The sequence below is a fragment of the Chroicocephalus ridibundus genome, chromosome 2 (assembly GCF_963924245.1).
Source record: "Chroicocephalus ridibundus chromosome 2, bChrRid1.1, whole genome shotgun sequence".
Taxonomy (NCBI): Eukaryota; Metazoa; Chordata; class Aves; order Charadriiformes; family Laridae; genus Chroicocephalus; species Chroicocephalus ridibundus.
In genome coordinates this window covers 115,754,598-115,779,556 of record NC_086285.1, presented here as the reverse complement: position 1 = coordinate 115,779,556, position 24,959 = coordinate 115,754,598, and the positions used below count along the sequence as shown (strand labels likewise).

At 42.4% G+C, this 24,959-nt stretch overlaps 1 protein-coding gene across 5 annotated transcripts in view; it reads right to left on the bottom strand.

The window, feature by feature from the left end:
• Positions 1–24,959, bottom strand: part of DLGAP1 (DLG associated protein 1) — a 423,778-nt gene that overhangs the window by 105,842 nt on the left and 292,977 nt on the right. The window lies entirely within an intron of this gene.

The following is a 24,959-nucleotide window of genomic DNA, read 5'->3' as shown; positions in this document are numbered from 1 at the left end:
CAGCTTAGTTCCCCGGGGCTTAATTGTCCTAGGCTGAATGCCCCACCGCTAGCGTGGCTGGTAGGCACATCCAATGTACATTTCTGTGCTTAATTTTATTTGCATTTTAGTGTTGCTAGAAGGCAGAATAACCCCGTGCAGTGCAGTCTGTCACAAGGCAAACACTGAAGGACATCAAGGAGGAACATGTACAGAACAAAGTCACTCAAGTGCATCTGTCTGATCCCAGTCATGATATGGGTCACGAGGCTGGGGTAATTTGATCATGTTGGCACCTATGTTCTGCTGCTTTTTCAGTGCAGCGAACACAAATCTGTCATGCTACTGACAGAGACAAGCACATAAACAGTTTTGAGCATTTTTCCCCCTCACCAGGGATTTTTCCAGGTTTTGAAGATCTTCTTTTCCAGGTTTTGAAGATCTTCTTTTCTGTTTTTTTTTTATAATGAAGTGAATCGCCTCATGAGGATTTCCTACCTTGAAGCTAAAAAAAAAAAATAATACAACCTCTCTTCAAGTCCATAGTGTGTTGCTAAAGAGCCAAGTGTGAGCAAGAAAAATCTAAAACTTGGAGACAACCCGAAAAAGTTCATCTGCCAAAGAGCAACTGAATGTTATAAGCACAAAATTGGCATCTGCTTCCTTTTGCGTTATAGAAGATTTCACTGATCAGACTACAAATCATCCTCACTGCACGGACCAGCCAACACATACCACAAAGCCACATGGGACATCCCAGTGTCATGGGGTTTGCCACAGGGCGAGAAGAGGCAGAACTTAACAGTACGGTGTATTTGTCTCTCTGCCTGATTTTACAGATTCTGGTAGGGCTGCAGAGGAAGGCACTTAAAAAAAAAATAAATCCAGAAGTCCACACAGTTTGGTGTCACTCAACTCTCTAACGTGTCTATCTCCAGCTGTTGTGGGTTTACTGAGTAAGCACATGGTGTCCTGCCAGAGAGCTCCTGTTTGTTTGATAGAGGGCAGCACGAACTGGAACAACATTTTTTAGTAGCAAAATGCTTCTAAAAAGTCCAGTCCCTTTTCAAACTCTCCATGCCTGGCCACTGCCAGCTTCAGAATCAGCCATGGAACCACCTTGTGATTTTATTACAAACCTGCTTCCCTCTCAAAAGACACAGAATCACTGGGTTGTTTTATTTCTTTTTGAGTGTGTGTGGGCGCTGAGGTTGTATTACCATATTTCAAGAGCATCTTTAGCCCTTAATTAAGTGTTAAAATGTTAAAGCTGACCCCTGCATAAAAATTCACATATACATTAAAACAAAGCTTCTCCTTTATTTCAAAGATCCTAATGAGTTGAAGGAACATTTCCCTTGCCATTGATGTGCTGTATCTTCTCCCTGCTTTCTAGACATGGTGAAAGAATAGAGCACAGCACGGAAGGGGCACATAATGCCATACGCAATTGAGTTGGTAAGAGAAGCAGATGGAAGATGATGCAGACAGACATTATACAATTCTCTTTAATCAGAAATCTGGTCTACATGCTGGTGCTGATTCCCATGTGGGGGTGTGTGTGTGGGTAATAGTTGTGAGCGCTCTTTTGTTCCACCCTGAAGAGTGAAAAGAGATGCTGAAGCGTGGAAACAGTTCAACCCAGATGAACCAGCTCAACCCAGTGATGCCAGGGTAAGCCATTTCTGTACAACACCACACAATTTTTGTTTACACTGGCAGAGAAATGCATCCTTTCTTGTCACACCTAGCAGGGTAAGATATAACACCGTCAAGAGTGCCCAGCTTCAGAAGAGTAGCTTTCCTCTCAGAAGACCCTCTGAGGAAAGCTGTGGGCTTCATGGCCCCTATTGCCAGTCTTACTGAGTACACGCTTAAAAGGGTTTTTGGAGAGTCTTGCTTGATAAAAAAATGTCTGAACCTAGACCAAATGTGTGACACAAGGCTTTTGCCTTTTTCAGCATGAGCCTCCTTTGGGCTGGCACTAATAATCCCAGGAACAAGTGCTGCTCACTGAGAGAGACAGATATTTATCTAAGGTGGAAAAGCTCTTGCCTTCTATCAGGGATAACAGTAAGAATGAACACTGCCGGAAGGCCTGCGCAGGTCAGCCATGCCAGCAGCCCTGCCTGGAGCCCTTTGGTCCATGTTGGGGTGAAGATGAATCCTTTTGTGCTTTCCTTATTAAAGCCCCCAACCACTGCTTTGATGAACTCTCTCTGTGCTGGCACAAAAGCTACACCCTCCTTCCTGCAGAAGGCGCTCCTTCAGCTCCCCTCGACGAGGCCAGGCTCACCCATCTGATCCCACATCACATTATGATCTTGGATACTTCAGTGATTACTGACCCGCTACACCACTTAGACACACAAAACTCTATGGGGCCAGATGAGGGAGCTGGCAGATGTGCTCACCAAGCCACTTTCCATCATTTATCAGCAGTCCTGGCTAAATGAGTAGGTCCTAGTTGACTGGGGGTTAGCAAATACGATGCCTATCTACAAGAATGGCCAGAAGGAGGATCTGGGGAACTACAGGCCTGACGGCCTGACCTTGCTGCCAGGAAGGTTATGGAGCAGATCATCTTGAGTGCCACCACATGGCGTGTACGGGACAACCAGGCGATCAAGTCCAGTCAGCATGGGTTCATGAAAGGCAGATCCTGCTTCACTAACCTGATCTCCTTCTATGACAAGGTGACCCACTTAGTGGATGAGGAAAAGGCTGTGGATGTTGTCTACGCAGACTTTAGTAAAGCCTTTGACACTGTCCCACAGCATTCTCCTGGAGAAACTGGCTGCTCATGGCTTGGACGGGCAGACTCTTTGCTGGGTAAAAAACTGGCCGAAAGGCTGAGTCCAAAGAGTGGTGGTGAATGGAGTTAAATCCAGTTGGCAGCCAGTCACAAGTGGTGTTCCTCAGGGCTCAGTATTGGGGCTAGCTCTGTTTAATATCTTTATCAATGATCTGGATGAGGACATTGAGTGCACCTCGGTGAGTTTACAGACGACACCAAGTTAGGTGGGAGTGTTAATCTGCTTGAGGCTCTACAGAGGGATCTGTACAGGCTGGATCGATGGGCCAAGGCCAATGGTGTGAGGTTCAACAAGGGCAAGTGCCGGGTCCTGCACTTGGGTCACAACAACCCCATGCAGCGCTACAGGCTTGAGGAAGAGTGGCTGGGGAGCTGCCTGGCAGAAAAGGACCTGGGGGTGTTGGACAACAGCTGGCTGAATATGAGCCAGCAGTGTGCCCAGATATCCAAGAAGGCCAATGGCATCCTGGCTTGTACTAGAAATAGTGTGGCCAGCAGGAGTAGGGAACTGATCGTCCCCCTGTACTCAGTCCTGATGAGACCCCACCTCAAATACTGTGTCCAGTTTTGGGCCCCTCACTACAAAAAAGACATTGAGGTGCCTGGAGCGTGTCCAAAGAAGGACAATGAAGCTGGTGAAGGGTCTTGACCACAAATCTTAAGAGGAGTGGCTGAGGGAGCTGGTGTTGTTTAGCCTGGAGAAAAGGAGGCTGAGGGGAGACCTTATGGCTCTCTACAACTACCTGAAAGGAGGCTGTAGCAAGGTGGATGTAGGTCTCTTTTCCTAAGTAACAGACAATAGGTCAAGAGGAAATGGCCTCAAGTTGCATCAGGGGAGGTTTAGATTGGATGTTAGGAAAAATTTCTTCACTGAAAGGGTTGTCAGGCATTGGAACAGGCTACTCAGGGAAATGGTTGAGTCGCCATCCCTGGAGGTATTTAAAAGACATGTAGATGTGGCATGGCACTTAGGACATGGCAGTGTTAGGTTGATGGTTGGACATGATGACCTTAAAGGTCTTTTCCAACCTACGTAATTCTGTGCCACCTCTCCACTCTAGCAAAACTCAAAAGTCATCCACAGTCTGCTCCAGCTAAATTCTTATTTTAGTAATTCAAGCATTTTGGCCTGCCAGCCAGCCGCTCGAGAGCATGTGTTTGAGGGCAAGCCCTCCAAGAAGGAGGGAAGGAGATGCCTCCAGGTCCACTCAGGCACAACTTTTGGCATTGGACATGGACCGCTTCACCGCCACTTCTGTACTTGCTGCTATTATCATAAATGAGTCAAATCATACTGTCATTTTCCTCCTCTTGGATGTCTGGTATCACACTCAAAACATCTTGTCGCACACCTGCGGATCTGCACTTCCTGACGCATTCATGGAGAGAACTGAAGTTTGAGTCTCAGTCTGTATTAATATTAAGCTTACTCCTACTCAGAATACTGACAGACAGCTTTTTTCTTTTTTTAACCTCAGGGTGTCGGGGATCAAGATATTCCCCGTCGCAGTCCTTGTGCTATTCTACAAAAATCACAGTCTCCACAAGCTCGGACCTCACCTGCTTAGTTTAAGTTTCAGGTCTCCCCCATTCGTACGTTAAAAATTTGATTAATTCTGCCAGTGGGGAAAACCCAAGAATTAACAGCTCTCCACCAAACAGCAAGAGGAAAGCAGTTACTTTTCAGGAATGCCACCCAGCCGTGTGCTGAGCTGGGCTGCACAACCAGCCCTCCCTGCTTAGCACCGCGATTTATGCAGGAGCTCTGGCTTGCTACCGGGAGTGGGAGGATTGTGCTCCAGCTCAGCTAAACGGCATCTTCTGGGCAGACTTCCCGTAACTGAAAGTCCTCCTGTCCTACTCCAAGTTACAATATTGGGCAGTATTTCTCTACAAATAATGTTTTCCGGTAAACACTAAAAACATATTTGCTGTTGAACTTCCCAGCAGTGTTTATTTAAGAGTAATTCCTCCTGACAAATTGCAATGCGTTTTCAGTGTTCAGTGTCCTCAACTCCACGTGGACCTGAAACCAGGTGACAGTCACCCACACACTGCATGGCGCTGAGCCTGCGAGCCCTGCCACGTGCCTGCTTCTGAGTCACCTAGTTCAGAAAGACATTTCCAAACATCCGGGCTAGATCTGTATAAACATCTCCCAGTGAGATTAGGAACACAGCTTAGTTTTGCAAGTCAACACCGTTACTCCAAAACCTTCACATAAATAAGCAGCCACCTGCATTTTCCAAAAACGCATTTTACACATGCAGCATTTTTCCACTTCCTATTCAGTCTTCTGCCGTTTCAAAAGTTTCAGATACCTACTGAAAAAAGAAAAAAAAGCAGACTCAACACCGGCTGTACAGATGTGAAACACAAACCAAACTACTGGAGAACTCTGAAAAGCAAGTACATTTTAAAGCAATGACGAGGGTAGGCTAGCAGCTCTGTAAGGGAGAAGGGAAAAATCCCAAGTCCAACTAAGCTAAGGGGCTGAGCTCACCTTCTGACATCTCTGAGTAACACCACCACCTCCAAATGAATGATAAAGCAAGAGTCAACACAGGGCCAAGCATGCTGCGTGACAAATACTTTGAATATCTGACCCCCCATGGGCACACATTATTTTCTTGATAACACCTGCAAATTGTTGACCTGGACTGTAATATGTGCTGGTGGTGACTGCGGATTTTCTCTCCTCTTCTCTCTTGATGGGTTCATTTCGAAAGATCATATGTGCACTCTTACTAAGTGGCTATTTCAGCATCCTCTATTTTAGCAGGTTTGTATCTGAAGAAGACTGTGCAGTTTAAAGTGCCTGAAGAGAAGACTGCTTTTTCTTTTTTTCTAAGCAAGTACTTCTAACTTACTACATTTTGTTTCTCTGCAGACACCGGGGAGGTGGTGACTTAAACTCCAAGCTACTCCTAACAGCACAGGGGTTGAGATGGGGGTGAGAAGACAGAGCAGTGACCTCCTCCTCCTTTATAACTCTACAGGCAGTTTCTCAAGCTGTGTTTGTAAGTGTAGCTTGGAGCCCAGATACGTCTTGCAGCCATCCTTTCCTGATTTAAAAAAAAAAAGAAGGCAATAATTTTGGGGAAAATCATTCAAATAGGGTTACCACTGACTAAGATAAAACCCTACCACTTCTGTCATACCAAAGAAGCTGGCGATACTAACTTTTCTTCCTTAATTTTATTTAAAGTAATGTCTAAAATATAAGTAAATGAAAAAAATAATGGTATGCAGAAGTGTTTCTGGCAAATTCTCTACTGATTCTCTGGGCAGCAGTCTCTGCTGCTCTGGGAGATTTTCCCTTTTATCAGTGATACTGCACAGCAAAAAGTGATACCCCAGGAGAAGGCAGACTTTCCCTCCATCTAACTTTACTAGAGCTATTCCTCAGAAAAAAAGAAGCCGATGCCACTTTCCCTTCAGGTGCTTTTACATCAAACAAAATCCCTCAAAGAAACCCAGATAATCAAAAAAACCCCAGCTGTCCATGTGTATTTTATAACTCTTTCCATTCCAAAGTCTTTCCATTTTTGTTTTCCAGTGATTATAAAAAGAGCTGTCTGCTGTACTGAGATACAACATGAAGTGATAACCTGCTATTTCAGGTATGCGGGAAACATATTGTGGTCTGGGCAAGCTGGCTTATCAATGGTTATATAAAGAGGGCCGAAGCACTGAGTACCTCAAGGTGAAAGTCTGCAGTTGTCTCCATTATGAAAACTTTTCTGATAAATAGAAGTTTGCTCAAAAGATGTAAAATCATGCTTAACACACATTTTTTTTTTATTTTTTCCCCCCTTTTTTTAGGAACAAATGCCTTCTGTGTTTTAGGCTATCATTGGGCCAAACTTGTACAGAATGCAACCCGATAAAGCAGAACTAATTATATTTTGGACTATGAGAGAACAAAGGAAAAAAATGTCTTGAGAAGCCTCCATAATAGTGCCAAACCCATCTGGGGACTGAAAATGATTTTTTTTTTGTTTTTAATTATTTAAAATAGATGTCTTTTACTCCCATGAAAAAGAAATCCCATTTGGGTCTGGGATTAAAGGAATGGAGAACCAGTTATCATGACATTCATCATGCTGTTAGTGTCAAGTGCAATGAATCAGACAGAGACAATGGTGATGTAAAAAATATTTCTGAAGAGTGGATCTTTCAGGGTTAAGGATCTTAAAAGGGGTTTTGCACCTCATTTTAAAGGAAGAAAGGCTTTAACTCCTGAGAAAGTCAGCTGGCCTCTTGTCCTGTAATAGTAGGCACTCCTATTTCCAAATATTTATTTGAATTTATTTGTCATATTTAGAATCAAAATAGATGCTTTACTGAATTGGGACACTGCTGTTTTCCAATGAAAAATTGAAGCAAAAAAATCCAGCAACGTCAGATGAAAAAGAGAAAAAGTGCCCAAACTTATGTGTCTGCAATAGGGAAAGGAACAAAGCTAGTTCCTTGCAGAGGACTGATCAATAATGTGCGGTCTATCCTGTGTAAAACCAACTAACCATCCGTGAATGAGTTTTCAAAATATAATGATAAGATACATGGTGAAGATGAAGATGGCCTTCTGTCCTACTCAGAAGATGAAAATATCTGGATATCTATGTTTTTGTTTAAAACACCATAACAGAAAAAAAAAGGAAAGAAAAACTCTAAAATTTTCTGGATGAATAACTTCTATCCAGCATTTAAAACCATGGGCAACAGACCTTGGCTCATGGGTTCAGACTACAGTGTTGACAGAAAATTGCTGTGTGACCTAGAGGAGAAGTCATATAAACTCTCAGGCTCAGCAAAGAGCTATGTTAATACTTCGCTACAGCGCTTCTCAGGTGCCTTTGTGATGCTGAATTAAAGTTAGCAAAGACGACTGAGGTTCTTCGATGGAAGAGAATAGCGGCACTATATTTTTATTATATTACTAGAGGCAAAGGTGACAGAACGATTGAAATAACAAACTTCAGCCCCAGAGATGGATATTGTATATAAAGTGGAATAGCCGGTTAATAAAGAGTGTTTGGTGAGATGGTCAAAAGGTACTTTAGAAGAAATGCATTTTTCGGTTAAAACCATTATTATCTATGGATAGTGATTTACAATATCATCTCAAGTCAATGGTTTTGCTGAGGTAAGACAGCACTCCTTGAAAAGATCTCCAGCCTAATAAAACTTCAGTGAGCTACGGAAAAGTTTAATGCCTAAAACATCAATTTTAAGCAAAGCATAATGAAACTTATATTACTTTCTCAAGCATCACAACTCTTATGAGGGGGGCTGCAATTTTGCCCTTAAGGTATGTAATTTAAGTAAGCCATATGAGTAAGTACCGTCTTCCTTAGATGACCTCCTTCTGAAACGGCTGTTGCACCTATGGCAGCTATTTTTACTGCTTAGATTTTTTTGTCACCTTGATTAAGAAAACAGTGACTGTGATAATTTTTTATTGTGAGGAGCAACAGGGCAGAGACCTGTCTGGTGATGTTTGAACACCAGCATGTCTTTGCGTGCAGGCGGGATGCACAAGGCCACCTGCGAAGGTCTGATTAGCGTCCTGGGACTCTGGCTTCTCCTGTCATGTGCCAAGAAAGGGCTAATTGTTAATCCACTGAATTTTGTCCCTCTGACTAAGTAGACAGGGGTTGCTGCTAGGTAAAATTAAGTGGAGCATTCCAGCTCTGCAAGACCTTCACATTTTCCTGAACTATCCACAGAGAGATGTGTTGGGTCTCTCTTAGCGAGCTGCCCACTGGTGCATGGGCATGCACTGACACATCCAGGTAGATGGAGGAAGCACTAATATCCTGCTCACTGTCCAAACGCAGTTCCCAGTATTGCACCATGACTAGACAAACCCAGCTGACTCAAATTCATCACTTTTTCAGTTTAACATACATCAGAGATCAGCTGTGATAAATTACCTGGACTTTGTGTAACGTACCGTGTGGAACCACAGAAAGGCAATAGAAGTGGGGCGACCTTCTTTACATGACCGCAGCTGGGAACCATGTAATATAACGTACAGAAGGGACTGGGAAAGCTTGAGAACACTGTAGAGAGGTGGCCTTGAAAAATTGAAAGGCTGGTCACGTAAAATACTTATGGATGCGGGCACATAGGCACCATGGATTACCAAGTAGGCAGGGAGTTTGAGGATACTAGTCTGAAAAAGGTAAGTTCCCAGTAGCTAAACTAATGGAATAATTCATTGAGATGTTAATAAAGAACTCCATTTATTCTCACTGGAGCCAGCTAGCCAGCCACTAGAGGGAGGAATAATCTAGTGCTGCCAGTGATTGCTATTTATTACACTTCTGAAATGCATTATGTTTTTCTTAAAACTCATCTCATGAGGCTTACAAAACCTTTATAGTTAAAGGAAAAAACCATCGAGTTTTCACAGTTGGTGAAGAAAGCACACAAATACAAAGTTCAAGGACGCAAGAAACAGAAAGCTTATAAAAAAGATGCTGTGCATCTATTATATCTTAGAATATATTCTGATTTTTACAGCCCAGATGAATTGTGGACCTGATTTCCAATTAATTAGGATTCATAGGGCAATTTGCTTTCATAGCATTCAGCACATCATTACAAAAATGGTAGGATTTAAAGCTTTTTTATGTACTTTTTATGAATGAAAGTATTTTTCTTGGTGACTAGAAAGGGCAGGTCAGCACTGGGGTTGAAAAAGGAATTTTGCTTCCGTACAGAAACTGGTAACTTCCTTAAAATGTTACTTACATATTCTTTAACAATAAAGCTATTTGAAAGTAGAAACCAAAGAAAAGCCCAACACAATAATATGCTCTCAATGGCTGTATTACTGGTCTTGCTCCTTTCACTAGATAGCTATGCTAAATATCCATTTATAGAAGGAAGGAAGCAATTTGGATACGTGAGGCAGGTTTTTATGTGTATAGCTATTCACTACTCGCTAATGAGAATGTATTCAGTAACAGGAAAGTGCTAAATAAAATGAAAAAGTTGTTTTTATCTAAAGATAAGCAAGTAATTAATTAGATGGGTAATTGCTAAATGTTTAGCAGGTCAAATCTTGGAGTTTTGCTGGAGGTCTATCAATGGGCAACTTTGAGTCACGTTTTTTTCCTCAACTTAGAAAAATTCTGCTGAAGTTAACGTGCCCAGTCCTGCCTTTCCAAACAGGAACAAATCAAGCTTAAACTCAGCAGAAGAAAATGGACCAATATTCCTCTTGAGAAGACTGTGGCAAGCTCATGGATAATATTCTCTGTTGTGAGTGCACTAAGACCTTGGGATGTAAGTAGAAAACCGCTCCTCCAGTAGCTTATGTGGGTTTTACTGTCCCTGGCAGCACCATTCTCTTAGTGGGCAATTAGGCTGCTATCAGGACAGGACCACTGGTGCTGCTGTCTACCCTCTCCGAAGAGGAGAAATCAGGAGATAACAACAGAGATAAATGTTTCTCGCAGCCTTCCAAATGGCTTTTCATCAGAACATTCACAGGTTTTCCAGGAATAGGCATGCAGAGAGCATACAGTGGGAACCCCCTCCACTCAGCCAGACTGGGATTTTCAGTGTGTGTGGTGTGCTTTGCTTCTCTGTGCAGCACATACCACGGCAGCTCAGGCTCTGAGCTGTGTTAAAATATCTTCTCCTATATCTGAAGGCCTTCCTTATGGGGGGGGGGAGAGTGAGGGCGGCGGGGGGGAAAGGCCTTTTAAGATTCCCTTCTGCTATAGTATGAAGGGTAACAAATACAAAGAAAATTTCGAGAGATGTGAGTGGGAAGCCATGGATTAGCGTACGTAGGCAGGGCATAGAGGGAAGAGGAGAGGCAGGACTAGCTGAAGGGAAGCATGCCGAGCTATCACTTACCCCCTGTGAAAGTATCTGAACCACCTCTGGGACATATGTTAGCAATGGGTGTGGGCTGCACGGTGGTAAGAGAGGGGGAGACGTGTCAAGATATGAGAAGATTGTACCTATGAACTTCAACAGACACAGCAAAATGCAACGTGAGTTACTGTTACTCCTAGAAGTTGTGTGCTCCCCTTCGGGCTTTCACACATCACGCGGAGAGCAAATACGTACAGCAGGTGGAAAGAGAACATCCTGGCAGCAGGACGTGTGTGGGAAGCACAGTTGAGGAGGAACTACAAGAACCGACCCTTTTATCCCTGGCTGAGGTCTCGCCAGCCTCTGCAGCTCTTCCTCCAGCAGGGAAGTACAAGGATGATTTAACTTCTTCCCCACGCTGTGCCTCGCTGCTCGTGCGGTACGGTGGGGCTCTTCCCAGGCATCCCAATGAGCACAAGGAAATGCTGACGCAAGCCTTGCTTCAGGAGTACAAAACAGGAGCTAAGAGCAAGGGGGCAATGACTAACGATGACTGCATTAGCATTTCTGCAGCCTCTTTAGAAGGTTCCGTAATTGCTGCACTAACTGTAATGAATCAATCCTCGTGACATCCCCATGTGCAGGAGGTGAGTGTTATTATCCCTTTTTTACCCAGAGCTGGAGGCAAGTGGATATCCGCAGCTGGGAAGAGGCCAGGCAGGGAGCAGCAGCGGTGGGGCGCCCAGCGCTCCTTCCTCAGCCCCTGCGCCCGAGGCCACAGCCTACCTGCCACAGCCGCCTGCCCGTCGGAGTGGGGGCCAGACTATCCCGCCACCCTGATACCCTCTGCCAGAAGAAGGGGCACCACACCGGAGAGTTTTGCAATTTCAGCCCTTCATTTTAATCGCTCGACTGATCCTCCCCTTCCCTGGGGGAACAACGCAAGCCAGGCGCTCGTTCCAGGTGCACCCCTCACGCTCTTTTTAGACCTGAGAAACACCGAGCAGCCAAATCATACCTTAGAGTGCTGCTGAACTATAATTAACCTTACTGTATCATTTTATGGAAGAGAAAGCTGTTAAATTTGGCTGAATTCAAAAGAACTTGGAAGAACAGTGGCAAGATAATGTTTTTAACAAGCAGCTTGATTAATTCATGGTAGAGGTTATCGTCCCATTGTGTTGGGTAGGAGGCCGACATTTAAAACTTTCCACGTACTTTGTCAGGGGGGAGAAAAAACCTCCACAGCTCAGATTTTAAACGCTACACTTGAGACTTGTAAACAACCCACTGCTGGATCCAATAGTGAGGACCCAGATCCCAATTGCAATGTATTCCCAAGGACTTTCATAGAAACAGTTGACAATCATTTTGCTGTGCCTTATTCCTATTAAGTCTCATGCCTTAGGGAAATAACCCCAGTGTTGATTTTGAGTACAGCACATGCCTCCCCATGGAGCGGGATGCCCTCCCAATGGGTATCTCAGGCCTGTAATGGGTGGGGGCTGTGGGTAGCTCAGGGAGCAGGGCAGGGGATTTAAATTCATCTTGGATCTAACCTGGATCAGATCTAACCTTCCCATTCTGGCTGGCGTGGGTGCTGCCAGCGATAGAAACACTGAGGCAGTAATCATGAAATATAAGATAGTACAATAAAAACTGTAAGATACAACTCAGAAGCAAGCTTTTATCTCTCTTTTTTTGGCTACAAAAAAGACTAATTTTACTTTTCCTCTCTAGAAATATAAATATTCTATTTATGAGAAGGGATTAGATCTTTTAAAAATCTTGATAATTGAAAATATTGTAAAACAGGCTTGCAAATAAGCATCAAGAAGTTCTAAAATCAGTGTTTCAAGTGTTACTTTACAGGTCAATTTTATTTCACCCTCATCTTTAAAAATATTCCTTAAAAATAAAGATTCTTCTGTTAGTGTTAATTATTATTGCCTATTATGTACATCATTTAAAGCAGTACCTAAAATAAAACACATAATCTGAAAATACATTCAAAAGATGAAGAATCTCTGCGACAATAACATCAAACTACCTCCCAGTTTTTAAAGAGACAGCTGTTCAGGTGATTCATTGTTTGTATGATCTTCAAATGGATTATTTTATTATTCTTTGGGCTGTTGCCCTTAAGGCAACTAGTTACATTAAATAACAAGCTACCATTATGTGGACATACTGATTCCGAGAACCGGGGAAGGAAATATAGTCATAACATGCAATTTCAATAGAAAACGAGGGCTTGTCAATCCTCTGCCAGAGGCAAAACACTCAGGCAGATACCGCAGTCACCACAGAGATATAACGAATCTGATTAACTTCTCTGGAGAAGGGACAATTGGAGCTGATAGGATAAAGCCTCCTTGGCATTCACGCATGTTTGCACAGGGATCGGTGCGCAAGGGCTGCCCGGCTGATGGTTGATGGCCAGGGCACCTGGGCTGCCAGGCTGCAGTGGTGAGCCACTGCGGCAACTTCTGTCCGGAGCACTGGAGCAGGGGGCAAACCCAGTTGCCCAGGAAATGACTCCAAAGATAGCCTGAAGCGTGATTGAGTGCCACTAATCACCACAGGTACGGTGGTAGCAATGGAGCACCGAAACGAAGGAAGGCATAGCTGTTTTCCAACACAAGCTGCATGCCTCCCCAGCGAGAAAAGGATGCAAAGAAAAGGATCCAGGAGTGCTAGCAACAGACCGGCTCTAGCCGGGACTAGAAACTGTGGGATAAAAGAACTGTGAGAGACTCACAAGGATGAAATTAGTAACAGGACTAGTTAAAAAGGTTAGTAATTAAATCAGCACTGATTAAAATCTTAGCAGGAGAGTGTGTTAGGATCACGGCAATAATAAATGAAAGCGGAAGAGAATGCTACACTCTCATTATTTTCACAGGTGTGAAATTCATTAAAAAGGGAAATAAAGTAAGCATTGGGGAGGTGGAAATATAGAAATAGTTGATAGTCAGGTCATTCAGTCACTGTGTGAAGGGACAGTGACTCTGGATGCAGTATTCTTCATGCAAACCTTGTCTCTTTTAATGGAGAAAGGATACTTGCCTAAGTACTAAGGATTATTACTTAGGAATATTAAGGAATCACTTAAAAAAGAAAAAGAGAAAAGAAAAGAGAAAGGGACACCAGAAATAGTGACTTTGTGCTGACATTCATTCTAGCCACTGTCAGTCTAACATCTTATTTGAATAAGGCATCATCCACTCCCTCTCAATTCAGATTTGTTCATCACAGGTAATCAGCAATTAATTTGTGCCCCAAATCAAATGATCTGTAAGTAGGGGGAGGGGGGGAAGTAATAGATGGAGAATTACTGCTCTGCCAGAAATGACATTCTACCCAACCGTAAATGACTGAACAACTGCAGTGGCACAGCCTGACTCACCAGCATTTCAAGCAAGCCTGAGCAACAAATCTCTGCCAAAGCTCTCTTGTCTCACAGCTCTTACAGCCACATGACCGAGATGAGTCCAGCAGATCCTGCACCAGTCTGAAATGCATGGCTAGACATTGAGATTGGACCCTATTGAGTAGACAGTGGCAATGCTTCTGAGATTTCTAACATCTTTAACTGCAACTTCACGAGGATGGTTGAAGGACATGTTGGCTACATCCCAGTAGAATAAGGAAAAAAGACCTTTTCAAAGTCAGAAATTGCCGCCCTCCTCCTCTCCAAGTTCCAGATTTTATAAGTATAATTTCTATCACTGATACAAACATAAATATTATAAGATGAAGTCATGACTCAGTTGATGTCATCAATGACACCATTTCACCCAGACTGGTTGTAAGCTTTCCGTATTATATAACAACTTTTTTGCTTCATTCTTCACCGGCAAGTGCTCTAGTCACACTGTCCAAGTTGCAGGAGGCAAAGGCAGGGACTGAGAGAATGAAGAACTGCCCACTATAGGAGAAGATCAGGTTTGAGATCATCTGAGGAACGTGAAGGTGCACAACTCCATGGGACCTGATGAGATGCATCTGTGGGTCCTGAGGGAACTGGCGGATGAAGTTGCCAAGCCACTATCCATCATATTTGAGAAGTCATGGCAGGCCAGCAAAGTTCCCACTGAATTAAAAAGGGGAAACATAACGCCTATTTTAAAAAAGGGAAAAAAGGAAGACCCGGGGAACTACGGGCCCGTCAGTCCCACCTCTGTGCCCAGCAAGAGCATGGAAGCTATGCTAAGGCACATGGAAAATACAGGGGTGAATGGTGACAGCAATATGACTTCACAAAGGGAAAATCATGCCTGAAAAATTGGGCAGCCTTCTATGATGGCGCTACATCATTGGTGGATAAAGGAAAAGCAACGGACATCATCTACCTGGACTTGTGCAAAGCATTTGACACTGTCCCGCATGACATCCTTGTCTCTAAATTGGAGAGACATGGATTTGATGGGTGGACTGCTTGGTAGAGAAGGAATTGGCTGGATGGTTGCAATTAAAGAGCTGCTGTCAACAGCTTGATGTACAAGTACAAACCAATGACCACTGGTGTTCTTCAGGGTTTGGTATTGGGACCGGTGTTGTTTAACATCTTTGTCGGCAACATGGACAGTGGGACTCAGTGCACCCTCAGCAAGTTTGCCGATGACACCAAGCTGTGTGGAGTGGTTGACATGCTGGAGGGAAGGGATGCCATCCAGAGGGACCTAGACAGGTTTGAGAAGTGGGCCCGTGTGAACCTCATGAAGTTCAACAAGGCAAAGTGAAAGGTCCTGCACCTGAGTCAGGGCAATCCCAGGCACAAATACAGGCTGGGCGGAGAATGGGTTAAGAGCAGCCCTGAGGAGAAGGACTTGGGGGTGTTGGTTGATGAAAAGCTCAACATGAGCAGGCAATGTGCACAGGCAGCCCAGAAAGCCAACCGCATCCTGGGCTGCATCAAAAGAAGCGTGGCCAGCAGGACGAGGGAGGTGATTCTGTCCCTCTACTCTGCTCTGGTGAGACCCCACCTGGAGTACTGCGTCCAGCTCTGGGGCCCCCATCATAAGAAGGACATGGACCTGTTGGATCGAGTCCAGAGGAGGGCCATGAAGATGATCAGAGGGCTGGAGCACCTGTCCTGTGAAGACGGGCTGGGAGAGTTGGGGTTGTTCAGCCTGGAGAAGAGAAGGCTCTGGGGAGACCTTGTAGCAGCCTTCCAATACCTAAAGGGGGCCTACAAGAAAGCTGGAGAGGGACTTTTTGCAAGTGCACGTAGTGATAGGACAAGGGGTAATGGCTTTAAACTGAAAGAGGGCAGATTTAGGTTAGATGTAAGGAAGAAATTCTTCACTATGGGGGTGCTGAGACACTGGAACAAGATGCCCAGAGAAGCTGTGGATGCCCCATCCCTGGAAGTGTTCAAGGCCAGGCTGGATGGGGCTTTGAACAACCTGTTGTTGTGGGAGATGTCCCTGCATATGGCAGGGGGGTTGGAACTAGATGATCTTTAAGGTCCGAGCCAAACCATTCTATGATTCTATCATTCTATGTATCCTTGGTTTTGAGATTTATGCAAACTTCCAAGAACAAAATTATTTCTCTAAGTGTGACAAAAGCAAAGTAGCAGTTTTAAGTTTCGTAAAACAAAGAGTAAAAGTAATAAATGAATTAAGAACCTTGTATTATTTTGCTTTCTAGTACACTTTTCAATTTTTGTTATGCAGACAGTAAGAAATACTGATTATTACAAGAGACAGTTTTAAGAATCCTCTATAGCATGCCTATTTTGATGTGATAAAGTAATACATAATAACTGTGAACATTTTTAGGACTAGCCCAAGGAGGACTACTTTCCAAAGGAAGTTTTTCAAGGTTTCCTTTCAACTGTAGAGTAATGAAGGCTTAGCGCAGATTTGCAGCAGCAATTGTCAGATATAAAACAAGAGAGATTTATGTACTAGTCCTGAAAGCTCCAGAGCTTGCCTTCAGCATGATACATCACTGTCACAGTGCAGAGCTGCACAGACACAACCCAAGCATGGCTGCCACCCCAATGTCACTTAAATAAAGGGAAGGATTTGGGTGCTCTGGACGTGGCTGCTGGCATTTGGGGATGACAAAACCAGTTAGTGCTTTCTGCGGTCTCTGGGCTTGCCGCCGGCAAAGCTGCTGGGAAGCTGGGATAGGGGCTGGTCAGGTAGCGCAGACAAATAACACAAGCAGTGATCGTATGATGGTTCTCTGCTTCTGTGGTGTACAACGAATGAGAAAGCAGACAGAATCTAAGAAAGTCTTTAAGGATTTTCCCTAATTGCTCCCCTCCTGAAAAGATTTATAACTTTATTAGAAGGAGAGGAGATTTTAAAAAGTCAAATCTCTTCAGATGAACTTTCATTCTCCTGTGTCACTGGGAGCAGAGTGGTATTTGATGCTGGCCTACTTCAGCATCTCGGCTAAGAGGGACTATACACTTTCTTTGCTGCCCCCTGCCCCTAACCTTCACCCCATACTGCACCCAAGCCAGCAGAGAATTACTAAAATAAGTTGAAAGTTACTCCATCTTAGCAATAATACAAACACAAGAAAATACAAGAGTCAAATGACTGGGCATCAGCATGACTTAGATATTAATAGCATCTTTTATTTGTAAGGGCAGAACAATTACTCACTTTCACGTCTCTCTCACCCTAACATGATGCAAATTAACAGAAGGTCCTAAGGGTTGTCTGCAGAAACACTGTTTATCTTGTAATTTCACATTACTAAAGCAAAATACATTATTTTAACTTTTTCCTTTTTAATCTAAAAGGTCTCCAGCATTTCACAGTGAAGGAATATTGCACTTCTAGCTGATCAGAACAGAAACTTATTATGAATAATTAACTTAATTATTGTGGCCTGTTTGCTTGTCTTGTTATGTTGGACATTAAGGACCACAGATTGAATTTTGTGCAGACGCACATCTCTCTCTATGCCTGTGAATTTTCTGCATGGCAGATTTAATACATCAGCTGAGCTCCCCTTAGCAAACTAAGCCAGATAGTACAGGATCACATACTGAGAGTCAAGCATGGTATGGCTGGCAGCAGTCGGAAAATAATTCGAAAACGCTAGCAATGAAATAACATTTAAAAAACATGAAAGAATTGCGCAGCACTGCTGTGGGTGGGATATCTATATTTACTATTCAACAGCAGGCCTTCAGGAATAATTTGGTCCTGACGAGAACTATATTTTTTGTATTTAAAAAAATAAGTTAAGGAAAGGAAGCAAGAACAGTGATGGTGGGTATATTCAATAACCCGAGTAAGAGAGACCGAATCATAAAACATAGGTATAGAGGGGTCTTCATGAGGTCATTTGGTCCCTCCTCCTACCCTAAAGCAGGATCAGCAATACCTAAATTTGTCCTGACAGACATTTTCTACCCTTTTCTTGAAAATATCCAGTGAAGTGATTTCTCTTGGCAATCCATTCCTGTGCTTATCTATCAGTACCACTAGGAAAATTTTCCTAACATACAGCTTGTGTATATCCTTGCAGTCCAAGGCAGTATTTCTTCTCCTGTCCCCACTGGACATTATTAACTTCCTTTCTGAGGCAGCCTTTTAAGTAAGTGGGCAGAAGTAGGGCTTAAAATACAACAGAACCAGTTTTGCACACAAACATTCAAGTTGTCTGTGTAAAAACTATACCCTGAAAGAGATGGCTGAAAACCACAGCTTGGTTCAGTGATTATAATTGTGTTTCTTAAAGCAAGCCCTAGAATGAATAAATGCTTACAGGATTTAACCGAGAGAAGCTAAAAAGTCCGAAGTCCTCTTTTTCATCTGTAGCTATGTCTAACATAAAGCTAAATCATGTGCAAAGTTGAGCCAGATGACTACATACAGGACAAGGATTTTGAGTTCTGCAAATAAGGCAATCATCTAAATGAGGCTGCAGTTTTTCTTTAACAAATTATCAACTTCCAAGACGCTGCTCCAGTATTGACAAAAGATAACACTTTGACTAGCAAAGTTAAAGGTTTTGGGTTTTTTTTGGCTAATATTTATTTTTGTGTAAGTTAATTGTAACTGTTTCATTGCCTCAAATTTCAGCAAGTAAAGGTAAAAGTACAAGTGAGGCAACAACTGTAGTGTAGGTCACAGATTACAACAAAATTCTGACTTCTCATCTCAGAGAAACAAGAAATAACTTTATTTATCCAAATGTGACAATATTGACGTATCAGGGCATAAGGGCATACAGAGCTAGGTGTGGACTGACGTGGGTCAGGTTTTATGAAGGGATAAGCAATGTCTGCGAGCAGCGGGACTGTAGTGGCTAGGGCATCTCAGTTTCGTTGCAAGACAACCTGGTGAAGGTCATGACAGAAGCAGAGAGGAGGAGTGCCCATCCTGCCTACGTACTATGCGGTGAACTGCAGGAACGCCCTGCCTCCACAGAGGACTGTAGAGCGAGATGAGTGGGTTCATTTCTGCGCTGTAAAGGCATCCATACCTTTGTGTGAGGGGACACAAAGCCCAGAAGGGAAGCTGCCATGGGGCACAAGCTTTCTCACATGCCCATCAGTGATATTAAGCATTAACTGACTGAACATGCTTTATATATCCACCAGTGGAAAGTTGCAACTGTTCGTTAAAAGCTCCAAGCTCTAAGTTCCTTCAATAAATCAATATTCTCTGCTCCTTAAATATCATGTACACAAAACAGATGTCAGCTGCCATAAGGAAACCATTGGCTCTAGAGGCATGCCCACCTACTACCTCAAAATAAATATATTTTTTATTGTCTTGCCTTTCAAATTTTATCCTGACTTATAAATTATTCACTGAACTTAATCATACCTGACACATGAGCCTGAAAAGTGAGAAACCTGTCCAACAGCTTCTCCCTAGCTTTCAGAGAGAAGAGAGAAGGAACTGCAATAATATGAATAAAAAAGTAAGTAATGTATCATGCATCAGTGACTGTGGGCTGGCAAAGTTACTACATAGGCCAACAATGGTTCCAGAATACTATTCCTTTGGCTGCACGTCTAAAGTTTATGGAGATGCACACGTCTCTCGTGGGAAATCCAAAAAACTTCCCCTTCAAGCAAATAAATAAAATACAGCTCAAGGAAAATGGAAACACTTCTTTCACTAGCTAAAGGTTTGATGAAAATGCAAGAGACTGCAACACGAAACAATGAAACACTGTACTGGAAACATACTGTAAAACACTAATAAAAGATTAATCAGACTTGCTCCTTTTGTACTAGTTAGGAAAGTCATTGTTCCCTAATTGGAAATCACTCAACAAGAACGAAAATGAACAAGCTTCCCTGCACGTGTCTAAAAATATTCACCATAAGGAAGATGAGGTATTGTATCACCTTACGTTTTCCCTCTCCCTTCCCCCTGTCTGTGATCTGGGCCGGTGAAGTTAATGGGACATTTTCATTAATTTTAGCAGAATGAGGACAACATCTCCATTTCAAAAAAAGAAGTATGCTTTTGTTTATATGATGCTTTTTTCTGAGGATATTTTGGAGCATATTATAGGAGTATTATAGAAACACCTTAAAGTAAATAGGACCTCATTGCTAAGACCAAGGTGGTTTTCATACCTAAGGATATGCGCTATGCCGTATGGTGAAGTGCAGTGTAAGGACACCAGCTTTAGTTTGCTCAAATGCCAGAACAGCCTAGATAGGCAGTGTGTCAGGCCACAATGATCCTTACATCCCCTACCATTTCCCTCAGTACGGACACTTCCCAAGAGCAGCATTTCAGAAAAGCTGAGAAGGTGGGAGAAACATCTCAAGAGCCCATATTGTTCCACAATTTTATGAGAGCTGCATTTTTCAGTTTGAGAAGCCATGAAGATATCTACGTACACAGACGCGTCTATTGCATCGCTATAGGAAAATCAAAGTTACAATGACCTCCAGCTTTGTGCATAACATTTAACAACGTCCTTGCCATGAGACATTTAATTTGCTGTGTCTTTAGTGTAAAAAGATTTTGGACCTTCGCTTATCCTTTCATTCACATCAGTCCTAGCATCATGTGTGAAAACAGACATTGCACAATTTCACCATTAATTCACTCAGTGCAGATGATGCGTTTTACCTTCCCCACAGTCTATATGGATGTGTCCATGTGTGCATATCACCTTCCTCCCAATCACCAAAAATTACCACCAGACAAAATTATTTGGGAGCCTTCCAGATTTTAAAGCTATTTTGATTGTAATTTCTTTGACTCAATCAGGGGATTTTCTATCTGAAACATCTTACACTATGTAGCAATGGGGTGGTTGGATTTTTTTTTGCAAGTCATCCTAGCAGAGCTGGTCCTGCAACTCTGTCAAGACCTCATTTGTAATATAGGTTGACCCTAGCTTGAAGGCTTGTCCTCCAGGCACTGACTTGGTCAGTTCTCAGACAGGTGATGAAAAGTTAGAATTCAGGATTTATAAATCAGATCTACCCATTTTTTCTTGCTTTTGTCACTGCTATTAAGTTTGTGCCTAGGTTCTGCCTCTTAATTGAGCTTGATAATTTACTGTGATTTTATAGGATATTAAGAAAAATGGCACCGTGGTTTTCAAAGCAATTTTATCTTTAGATTCCTAGAAACAGACAAGTAGAAAGTACTTAAGCTATTTGTATTAGCATATTAAAAATATAAGCCTGACTGTACACAGATAACATGCACATATTTTTGGAATGTCTCTGACAACCTTTAAAGTTAGGGATTGGTTGGTTTATTCTAAGTGTCACTCATCTATGTAGTAAATCCCAGGAACAGATGCAGCTATGATGGAAGTTACAGAGACAAATTCTTTACCATGAGATAAAAAGGAGAAAAGCCTAATGCTTTTTGCTTTCATTATCAGTGGTGTAACTTGGAGCCCGTTAAAAAGTGTTTGTGGTGTTTATAATTGTGTTTCACCAAGTCACAGCTGACTGGAAAAACATGATGCCTCTACTACAACACCTTGAAAATAAAGATTTGGCAAAAAACCCCCTCATTTCTGTTCTTCCTTCTCTCCTTTTCACAAGTTCTACAAATGCACCTCCAATGTATCAAGACCATTGAAATTGTCAGTATGCTGGTGACCAGAGAGTACAACTTGTCTCAGAAAAAAGTTTGTATGATCAAATATGAGTTCAAACGAACAATTCTGCAACTGTATATAACCCAAAATGCATGTAAAATGTCCAAAAATGGTTTACCATTAAGTATTGTAATATTTTAGAAAAAAAAAAAAAACAAAACAGAAGTGCAGAAGACTCCAGTAGCTGAAGTCCCCACAGTAGCAGCAATATTGAGGTAGGAAGCAGAATCTGAACCCATATTTTAAGCAGTGAATGTGTGTGCAGTGGAGAAGAGGAAAGGGGCAGAATGAAGGAGAACAACTCTGGTAACAGGATCCATCTCTTAGACCTCTTGTCCTCAACAGAGTTTTCCAGTCCCTTCCATATTCCTCATCTTTTAGGTTGGGAAAGTGCTTCCATCAAGTTATACCTTGGCTGACTCACCAGCTACTTTGCCCATACTCCTACAAGAGATCATAAGGCACAGCTGCAGATCTTTGTCTTATCCAGGTACACATCTTCATAAAATTTGCTGGAACTTTGTATCTTTTGTATCTTTCATATCTTTGGTCTCTCTAGCAAACTTGGTTAAAGTTGGCCAATGGATTCAAAAGTTACTGGCAGGTGGAGGCGACAGGTTGGCATGTGGACAGACAATGTAATTGCATACTTTTTTCCCAACAAAAACCAGGCTAAACATAACCAAGGTACATAGAGATAGCTGAAGGAATACGTGCTGAATCAAGCTCAGCTGTAATGGAAATGTCAGTTATCTGTTGCCTGCATCTTCTTTCAAAGTTAGCTAACCAGTCCATTTTCCATCTGCTTACAAGTGCAAGATAAACTTCTGCCACTTTTCAGGAATGAGCAACAAAATGTCAGGTTTTTTTTTCAGCTGGATCAGTTTATCTGGACTGTGAAAGATTAAAAACCAGGAGGACACTGCTAGCAAAGACAGAGAGAAAAAGCTGCCTACTTCCTGGTAGGATAATGAGAGTACAGCAGTGGAGGTGTGCATTTCAAGATCACAGCAAGCTGTGCTTTATTCAGAATGGCACCACAGCATTTGACACATGTGCTGTAACCACATGGAAACCATGGCATGGGAGGAATATTGTAGGAGGGAGATTGTAAGGCATAGCAAGAAAAAAAATCCCTCAGCAAAACCAGGAAAATAAATTTGTATTACGTAAAGGAGATATGACACAGTTGTGCTGTTCAAAAGTTGTTCCTTATATAAAAAGAAACACTGGTAATAATGAAAACCCTTTCTCAGAAGAGTAGGCGCATGAGCAATGGAAGGTAGGTAGGTGGGAGGGACAGCGTGGGTTGAGAGACCAATATTAGACTTAAAGTACTCAGAGAGGAAAAGTCCCACAAGACGAAAAATCCCTTCAAAACCAACAGTGAAAGCAAAAGGGAACGTGTTTTTAGGTTGTTTGCTCTGCCAGAGATGAAAGCTAAGCCAACTAGAGACTGCATACAGAAAACCGAGAGAGCAGCAGAAAGAAATGCAGAAGATCCCTGACAATTACCACTGTAGAAGCACCACTTTCACAAGGTGCCTTGTTCTTCACTGACAGAAAAAAACATAATTAAAGGAGTGAAATACCACTCAGCTTTAAGATGTTAACAGTGCCCTGCAAGGTAGGTAGAAAGGTAGAAAGTCCACTAGTGTCAGTAAAAGGCTGAGGGCTGACTAGAGTGGCTTTTGGCTCATTTCCATAAGGCTCTTATTCAGGTGCAAATTGAACTCAAGTCAACAGTAAGCCAAGGAAATAACTTGTTATCACGCATTACACAATTGCTTGATGACCTATATTCAGCGAGTTAGGGGCCCTAATTTAGTCTCTGGCCGACATGCCAGCAAAGCTCTATCATAGCTCTCAGAGTAATCAGGGTAGCCCTGGGATGAACAAGCAATGTCATAGCCAAGGTCAAGTCGTGCTACAAAGACAGTACGAAGAAGTTTTCAAAAAAGACCTAGCTTAGCAGAATACTTCAATTCCCCGAGCAAGCACTTGGCTAGTTCTCACAAAAAAAACCCCAAATTATCACGTTCAGCAGAAAGGAATAAAAGCAATGCATAATTATGTATTATAGAATTTGTGTCTGAAAATGGAAAAGTTTCCCAGGAAGAGATATTTCTATAAAGTACCATCATAGATTAAAAGAAATAATTCTACCTCATCCCAATTTGTGCTGAAAAGTCATTGAAAAAGAAAACTTATTTCATGTTATGTCCTCTTTTTTTTGTTTTACTACCTTTTACCATTTTTCCTGTCCTGTGATTTACATCCTACTTCTGCATAGCTCCTAAACTTACATGAATTTTACAGAGCGCAGCTTAAAATTAAGTACATTCCTAAAAGCTTTCCTGAATAGGAAGGGATTAAAAAACATATGTGAAATGAAGTATTCATACAAGTACTTTGCTGAATTACAATGACTTCAAAGCTAAACCCAAAAGCTTCTGTTGCCTAGCCCCTGCGATCTAACATCCTCTGTGGGTGAACAGTGACATACAGGACTTTTTGCTTTTAATAATTCCATATTCTTTTGCAAATCTCATATCTATAGAGAACAGAAATGACCAAGAGCAAATACACTCACTGTGACGCATTGTACTTCACATATATATTACAGAACTACGGAACACAGGTTTCTAACGTCCCCAAAAGAATAAGCTCTATGCCTGAGTGTGTCCGTGCATAAAGCATGGCTTTATGGAGTTTGTGGTGGTACGTAACATTTACTTTCACCTTGCAGAGGCTGCAATAACTGATCTCAGGGGAGGAGCTTTGGCGCAGGGAAGGATGTGGTAAAGTCTGCTGGATGATAAGAGGAATCACTGGATCCCTTGAGCAAGTGCCAGCTAGCTTATGAAAATCCCTGCAGAAAATGAGACTACTTTCTCCTTTGGACACTAATGGAAAGACAGAGCAGAAGCAATTCCTGGCTTCCCTTGAGACAAAGTCAGGCAGGCTGCTATGGGGAGCTGCAATAAGCATGTTTGTGTCTTCTGGTCTACTCATCGCTGATGTCAAGAGCATGACATTCTTAACAAGGATCAAACGCTTTTCTCTGAAATCTATTTCTCAGATAAGGTCTCTGGGAAAAAAATGGGGTAGAGGAGGACAAGGAAGGAGAGGAAATTAATGAGGGAAATGCAGGAGGAGTCTTTTGTCACTAATCATGGATACTAGAAGAGATACAGCTCTTTTTTTTTTTTTTCCATTTTAAAGCTACAGCCTTAGGCAAGTTATACTGAAATTA